We start from the raw sequence: 8,812 nt of genomic DNA on the forward strand, positions 1-8,812 counted from the left end.
AATACATGATTATCATTTTAAACAGGACAATAATAAAGTTAATGTAGTGACTTTCAATTCTAAAGTTTTACCGAACAAGAACAACAAAAGTCAAAATTATCCTTACAAATAAATTAAATGACATGAAGCAATCATGTTGATACCCCTTGATATTCTGAATAACCGACTCTTCTAATATAGTAGAATATCTGAAGAATCATTATCCTTTTTTTAATTAGAAATAGTTTCATTTAAAAAGATTTTTTTTAATAAAATAATTTACAGCTATAAATACCTAAGATTTATTTGAAATCACAAATTTCAAAAAAAAAAAAAATTTAAAATTTTATAATTAAATTAAATGATTTCATATAAATTAAAATTGAATGATTAATAAAGTGGTCAAAAATGTTGTGATTGTACTTAACACGTTCAATTTTGCCTTAAAATTGTCCCGTCATTATTGATAGTACTATTTTTCGTGTTTGTGCAGTGTATATGTGGTCAAATATCTGGACTTGTAATACGAGTAACTTATAAGTAGTCATTTTAATTGAATTCTTTTATCATTGTCGAAATTTATCGTTTCCTTTGACTTTTGTTATTATTATTATTATTATTTTGTCAAATTTCAATATAGTCCTTCAATTTCCTAATTAATAATTTGATACTTGTTTCAATATAATTGGTATTTTTACTTTTTTATTTTATATTCTCTTATTATATAAAAAAGAGAGTTTGAAGCTGAAGCAGAACGTCTATGTTGATGTGCTTGCTTCAGCAAGGATATTTTTGAAAAAAATTTAAAAGAATTGTTTTTTTATTCTATTTTACTTTAATTAGTGTACAAGTTTTCTAAAATTATGGGACCTACTTTGGCTACGATCTTTAATTTTAGATTCATATATTTTAGTTATACCTTTATTATTTTGAATGTCGGTAATATTTGTGTATATTTGTAACTATTTTGAGGAAAATATCAATGATCAATGACGAAAAGTACTTGAATTATGAACATCTAAATGGACCTTTCACATTAGATTTGCTCGAAGAAAAAAGAGATGATTTACTACCACACAAATATATATATATATATATATATATATATATATATATATATGTATATATATATATATATATGTATATATATATATATATATATATAAAAGTAATTATGGTTACGAAAACCGAATAAATGGGAAGCCGTTAGTTATTTTTGAGTGTTAGTGACGTAATTCCTAACTATATTTTTATAGTATTTTATGTTTTCTCATATTTACATACACGTTATCATTTATTCATTATGGTGCCTTGTCACGTTGGAAAAGAAAAGTGTTTTTTCTTCTTATAATAAAATAGACATTAATACGTCTTTCTTAGTATGGTCGTAATTTATGATAAGGTCGTGACAATTACCTCTTTATATTTTTTTTAATTGTTCTCTTTACCTTTATGAATTATTTTATTGTTAGTAACTACTCCCTATGTTGCGTTATTTGGAGAGTCAAATAATTTTTTTATTTTTTTTAAAAAAATATTTTCCATCATGTATTAGTAATATTGACTTGTGATACTTTTTGTATATTTTTCATAAATTTAAAATTCATAAATAAATTGAGACAAAACTTGAACGTATCAACATGGCCGGAGATCCAATTTCCAAGCCGGAAATTTCATCGGAAACAAATGAAACGCTCGACGTTTCATTTTTCGGTACAACGATTGTTTTCACGTTCCACAAAATCCAATTATGTGTCGAACCGGTGTAAGGACTATCATGTGTAACCGAATTCCTCCACGGTGGTGTACCTGCCTTTAACTTCACTTGAAATCCATCCCTTATCGGTTCCCATTCAATTCTCAACTCATTATTCGTATAGTTTTCGAGCAAATTCTGAAACGGCTAGTCAGAAGCCATGAGGTACTTGCCACTATGACAACTCTTGAGTCGGATAAGGTGGCTGCTTCCGCTAACAAGCTTGACCAGCCACCATGATTTTTCGACTCAACGAGCCATGGCGTTGGCTTTGACGGGTGGTTACTTGATCATCATCGGCTACTAAGTACTTATCTATATGGCTCTTGAATGTTACAACCTTGGCTTTATGGAATATGTCCATATTAATTAGTGATTAGTGAACTTTGTTGTGAAAATATAGAATAAGAAGCAACGGTAGGAAGACTTATTCTAGCTACTATATATTTTTATAAATCATTGAAAGGAATTGTTGAATTGGTTAATGATGAAATTTCAAGGAAGTCATAGTTGTCAAGATCACGTAGAATACTTTTTCTATCATAATTTATGTGACATTGACCCACTTTTCTTATTAACTAGCATAGTGTATGTGCTTTGTACATGTGTATCGCGTTAATTAATAATAAATGAATATAAAAAAATAAATTATTGTATATATATTATATTATTAAGTATAAAACATGAAATATTATTTAACTTTTTAAGATTAAAAGTGTACTGGAGGAGGAATATGATAACTTACCATTACACTAACAATTAAGAAGCAAAATTATATTAATATGAAAAATCAAAATTATGTTGATAGTGATAAACGAAAATATACTCTAAACAATAAGGTATAGGAAAAATGAGTATGAGCATAAAAATAGAATAAAATTAGGAAAAATTACACCATACATGTATTTAAGAGTCAATATTTCAAGTTTTCAATATAGTTTTAAGTGTGTTCAACTTATAACAGTTTATTCTCAGATCTTAACATATCTCTATTTATTTAAAATTAGTTTAAATTAAATCCTTTATAATTTTTTTATTTAGATCATAATTAATAAGAGACAATTATGTGGAGAGAGATGAATATAATTTGACAGCGCATTAATGGGATCAAATACAAATCACTGTAATCTCGGGTTATCACCCACCCACGCCTAAATTTTTCACCATTTTCGTGTGCTTACAGTTTTTTTCTCTTTCTACTTCACCTTCCCTCTTCAACTTAATTCAAAACACTTTCTAATCCAAATCGTACAGCAAATCATTGTTCTATCACATGGATTCCTTCACTCATGGAATTGCTTTATGTGTTTTCAATAACTTTAATTGATCCACCAAAACAATTGATTGTGTGACCAACAAACATGATGTGTTCATCCCAGGTCATCAATTGACACCATTTTCGATTATCAAATTTACTAAGGCGTCATCAGCCTCAAGATCGAATCTTCCATCTAATAGATATGGGGCTTTGATTGCAGTAATCAATCGAAGTGCTTTTATGTCCTCGGCAATCGTCCTATGTTTTACTTCATTACTGCGCATTGGAAGATGGAAACTTGAAATTATTGCTGCTCTTGGTTTAATTTTTGTATGAATACCCTGTTATTGAAGTTAGTATGAAATTCTTATGAATTTGATATATTCTAATTTTTTTAGTCGGAACTTATGTATTTGCATGAAAATGGTATTTTTATTTAAATATACATGTGAAAAATGTGTACAGATTTAGTTTGATTATTTTTTTTGTAGTTGGCATGAATTTGGTATGAATTTTATAGTTCTCACAAACTGATACGCAAGGTATTTTTTTGTGTATATAAAAGACATGTAATTGACATAATATGGTAAGATTTTGATTTTCTTTATAATTTATACTAATCTGGAGCAGGGAGGTTTGTCAGTGTCTGCTTATGAGGCCAACAATAGCTCACACCTTGAAGATCTTTATGAATTCACGTATCTTAGATTATCATTGATTGCCTCTCTATCGACCTTACTATATCCTTCGTTAAAAATCCAACTGTACGAGTTACCAAACTCAAAACCACAAAAAAAAACTTATCACCACACTCGAGTTGAACGCATGTAGATTTTTTTCTCAAATCCTATCCATCAGTTTTTAACGCATATAAATGACACGTAACACTATCACCATAACCAGAGCAAAACAGATGAAACCACGTGTCTTTGAATTCAATTCTCCACTCTCTCTGAAGATACATCTTTGGCCTTGCAGTCAGAGTAATTATCCTCATTCTCACCTCCTTCCAAAGGTTAACTAATTTCTTCCATTTATGACTCTAGCTCCTTTCAATTCTATTCTAGTGGTGTTTCAACACATCCTATAACTTTCCATACGACCACATGACTCACCAAATAGTAGCAAACCACAATCTTAGATATTCGCAAGTCGTTATTATCATACCAAATTTATTAAATCGAAAATTCTTAGCATATAGTTGCATCCCAACTACAATCTATCATGAACTCTTGTTACCATCATGCTCAATAGCTCTTACCATCACCATAAGTCAACCTTGTCATCGACATGACAACCTCAAACCTAGATATACCAACCAAATCCAAAGGACTAACCCAATTTTACATGCACTTTCTTACTAAAATCTTTAATTGCCTTTACCCAAGTTTACTCACTGGGACTTTCTTTATCCATAATCTTGTCATTCATATATCGATCTTCTTCCTTGGAGCTTATCATGAAATCACCGGTCCTCATTTAGAATCCTCATGATACACTGAACAACCTAAACACATTAATCTTATCAAAGATCCACCATTAAAATCTTTCTTATAAATAATACTTAACCCAAGCGTCCGTAGTAACAAACTAGTTAGTTTCTCAACCGTGAATACAACATCGGATCTCATTATACGAGCATGTGATACAATTGATAAATCCTTAAGTAGTTAGTATTCGCACCTGATAATCAACATATCCATTTCCATATACAACTAGTACCACATTATACCTATTGAGAAGATCATACCCAAATGGCCCACACATTTCTACCCATTGAATAGCTGCAAAACTGTTACGCCCCTCACTTTTAAAACTTGGAATGTCTCCTAAGTTCCTTAGACATTATCATGAGAGCCGGATAAACTATGACGCTATCAAATGATTCTAAGGAAGGAAGGGATGTTATATCCCGCACTTTTGGACATTCGGAAAGAAAGAAAAAAAATTGATTTGCAAGGAATGACGTTGTGATTTATTTTGTTTATTCTAGTTTGTACCGGGGTGATGTTCATGGAAAACATTGATGTGGGAATACGGAGAAAGGCCGAGGGAAAAATTGGAATTTTGGAGAGTAGTTTGTGAGTTGCAAAAAGAGAGAAGACTTGTAGCTTTTGGGCTTAAATAATAAGTGCAATAAGTAGTTCGGGCTCTCATAATAATAATAATATATTGAGGCCCAACAAAAGAAAAGGCCCAAGTCTTGTAAAGATAGCCCATTAGTTAAGTAGCCTTTATATATATATATATATATATATATATATATGTTGATGACTTTTAAGTCATCTTTATCCATTAAGTCCTCTTTATCAACAAGAAGCTACAAGAAAAATCTAGAGAAAAGAAAGGGGAGAAACTTGAAGCTAGAGAGAGAGGGAGCTCGGATTTGGAGAAACAAAGGTGAGTCTTCGATTTTGTTCCGTGAATTAATTATCTAGGGTGCTCTCCGATGTTATGAAGGTGTTATTAATGAAAATTTATGGTTTGGAGCAGCCCAAAACGTTACCAAACAGCCCCGAAGTTTCAGCTGCGCTAAGGAGGTTTCCGAGGCATAATTTTGTCTAGTTTTGGCCAATTTCGGGTAAGGTAAGAGTTCTCCTTTAAATTTGGACTTTATGGGGTTGTTTTGAAGTGTATTAGGTACCTTTTATACTGCTTAAAGTATAAAAAAATCGTGGATATGCTCAGCGAAAGAAATAATCTAAATTGAAGTCGTCGTAGTTAAATTATAGTCGAAGTGAGGCGTTGTGTGTTTGGAGGCGGCTGCTGGTTATGTGATGTGTGTTTCAGGGACTAAATGGGTTCTAAAATAGGTGGGGGAGATCCTGGTTGCAGCCACACGACCCCCGCTTCGTGCGGTTAAAGGTTTTACAAAATGGAAACTAGAAACCTCATTTTGGTATCGTAGTTTCGAGCGAGTCGTTTGGAGTTTATATTGCGTAATGTTGCCATGTTATATATATATATATATGATCTGCTGGTTATGTTGTTGGTTGGATGTAGGTATTAAGGATGTAATTGGGGATTCGGATAGGGCACATTGTAGGGGAGGTGCTGTCCGATTGCCATTAACTTCTTAACTAGTCAAAGAACTAGTCGAGAATGCGAGCGAGGGGATGAGTTCTATGAATAATCGTGTGTAACCTAAGGCGCTGAAAATTCTAAGGTTGTTAATACTCGTATTGCTTTCGTGTTACCTAGGTTCAAAGGACGACGAGGCAAACGGGATAAAGAGTAACCCGTAAGAGGTATGTAAGGCCTATTCTTTCTCTTCTTTTGGCATGTCTTAGAGGCAAGTAAAATGTGATATGATCTCTGAAATAATTTCATTTCTAAGTGTCTCTTATTCACTTCTGGATGATGAACTACTTTCCTAGAACTTTCTATATGTTAAGGAAGTAATGAATGTACAGACTCCTAGTCTTAAAGACTATAGGATGATAAGTGCTTCCGATCTCATAAGTGGCTAGTATTACTTTAGCACATGTCTAGGATCCCTGAGATTCCAATTGCTGCAGCCCCGAATGGCAACTAGAACACACGTGAGGTGATCATATTACTACTCTGATCCTCAGACGCTAGCTTATTCTTTTTATACGGTCGAGTCTCCAATAATGATTTAAACTGCATTAGTTACTCACTACTCTATTCGTGTATACGGTAACATATTTTTCTCCGAGTCCCGGGCCGGCTACAGATTCGTGCTTAATCTCACTGCATTATTCACCGAGTCCCTCACTAGAGGGTCGGGTACATATGTATATATATGATAATGTGATGTAATAAGGTGGTGATGGCGTCGGACCTATGATGGTCCTACATGTATGCTTTCCCCGGTTCTCTGAAAGGGCCGGCTATATTGTATAATTTCAGCATGCATGTTTATGATTCCCAAGATTCATGTACAGGTTCCTTATATGACATTTTATTCCCTGCTTCTCTGTGTCAGATATGTTTCCAGCTATGTTATGCTATACTATGTTTCACATACTCAGTACATATATCGTACTGATCCCCTTTTTTTGGGGGGGTTGCGTTCATGCCCGCAGGTACATATACACCATTTGGGAATCCGCCAGCATAGGAGTCCCACTCAGCAGTCCGAAAGTGCTCCATTGTGATGGAGCCTGATTTTGGGTACTAAACCTTATTGGATATATTTGTTTTGCTCACGGGTACGGCGGGGCCCCTGTCCCGCCTTATGTTACTATTTTCTTACTCTTAGAGGTCTGTGGATACGGATGTGGGTTGTACGTATGTGGGTTTTATGTGTACGTGGGTTGTATATGAGTTGTTTATGAGTTGTGTATGAGCTGCATACGAGTTGTATACGAGTGGTAGATGAGTTGTATATGTATGTATGTACAGTTGTACTGATATGACTTATGATTTGGGGGCGTTCCCTGTGTCGTGGTGGCCTTGCCGGCTCACGTATATGCGTGTTATGGAACAACCCTATACATTGCTACAGCCTCATCGGCTTGTATGTTTTCTTACCTGTTGATGCATTTTGAGTACAAACAGGAGATGGGTTATGTATGGTTGGCAGGGGTACACGTGTGTGTACAGTTCGGGCACCCGTCACGGCCTACGGGGTTGGATCGTGAAAAAAACATTACCAAATGTGTTCCGTCTCTAGCCCAAGAGATATGCATTCTTTCGTAGATCAGGTCACTAACAGAACTAACATAATCCATAACTCTAACTAAGTAAGCATCGATATCGTTGTAGTAGTCGTATCATGTCCCTCTTTGATATACACTCAATCTATGAAATTGCAGTAGATATTCTGACCTCAATTCTTTCACAAAGCGATGAAATATGCTCTTCTGGACAGAAGCAAAGGTGAGTATCATATCTAGATAAGGCACAAAATATGTCCTCATAGGCTGCAATGGAAATCTTTCCTTACTTTATATTTAGGAACTCATCTCCCCTCTCGTCCCTCAAGGTCCGGGGGATATACTTTTTTACAAAGAAGTCAGAAGACGTTGCCTAAGTCATACAGAACCTCTAACAATACTATCAAAATATATTAGATCAATAGCTATGATTGTAAACAATCCTTAAGAGAGACAAAACTAGACTCAATGACCCTCATATTCAATCACACATAGTCAAGAAGTGACCCCAACGACTAGATGAATCTTAAGACTATCAAAAAATAGTATGTATTCATGGTAACTCTTCTATATAAGGAAACTGGTACGTATAGAACCGTTTATATACTTCAACTATCTCAAACAACACCAAATGTGCCATAACTCAAATGTCTAAGCTTGCCCAAGGATGTCACCCTGCCAAGATGACAATCATAGGATCGGTACACCCGATCCACCACTAAGAAATCACCTATAGATATGGGAACACGTGTGGGCATATATAGCAAGCCATACTCCAAAATAAGTAGGTGGTCACATAAGAATGTACGAAACCAAGGTCGAATAATACAAGATACTCCTTTCATAGTGCCATATCAAACATTTGCACTCATCTCACTCCACCTCTTTGAGTTTTAGCCAACCACAATCAACCAGTCTGGTCCCCATTACAATCGTTCACTTACTCAATTTATCAACTCTCACATACTCCTTACAGTGCTGTACTTTAGTACCAACTCTAACGAATGGCTCAGTCGTTGTTGTTGCTTTAGTTATGAACGTTTCCGAAAATAGAGTGAAGAAGGTCAGATACCAATTTGTATCACCAAGATACCAATTGGATTCAAGTAATAACACGAAAGAAAGAAGAAATGGAGTTTTTCTAAAGTCTTGTAGCCTCTCAAAGAAAAGTAAAGGCGTCCCCGTACCGTTCCGCAA

The 8,812-nt window shown here is 34.3% G+C and overlaps 1 long non-coding RNA gene and 1 pseudogene across 1 annotated transcript; one reads left to right on the forward strand and one right to left on the reverse strand.

The window, feature by feature from the left end:
- Nucleotides 1–1,582: 1,582 nt before the first annotated feature.
- Nucleotides 1,583–2,132, reverse strand: LOC129884359 (uncharacterized; annotated as a pseudogene).
- Nucleotides 2,133–5,301: 3,169 nt separating this feature from the next.
- On the forward strand, nucleotides 5,302–7,471 carry LOC129885074 (uncharacterized). The gene is made up of 4 exons (XR_008766051.1): nucleotides 5,302–5,393; nucleotides 5,487–5,579; nucleotides 6,195–6,241; nucleotides 7,043–7,471. It is a non-coding gene; the product is annotated as an uncharacterized LOC129885074 (long non-coding RNA).
- The last annotated feature ends 1,341 nt before the right edge of the window (nucleotides 7,472–8,812 follow it).

This window comes from Solanum dulcamara, chromosome 4, assembly GCF_947179165.1.
Source record: "Solanum dulcamara chromosome 4, daSolDulc1.2, whole genome shotgun sequence".
Lineage (NCBI taxonomy): Eukaryota > Viridiplantae > Streptophyta > Magnoliopsida > Solanales > Solanaceae > Solanum > Solanum dulcamara.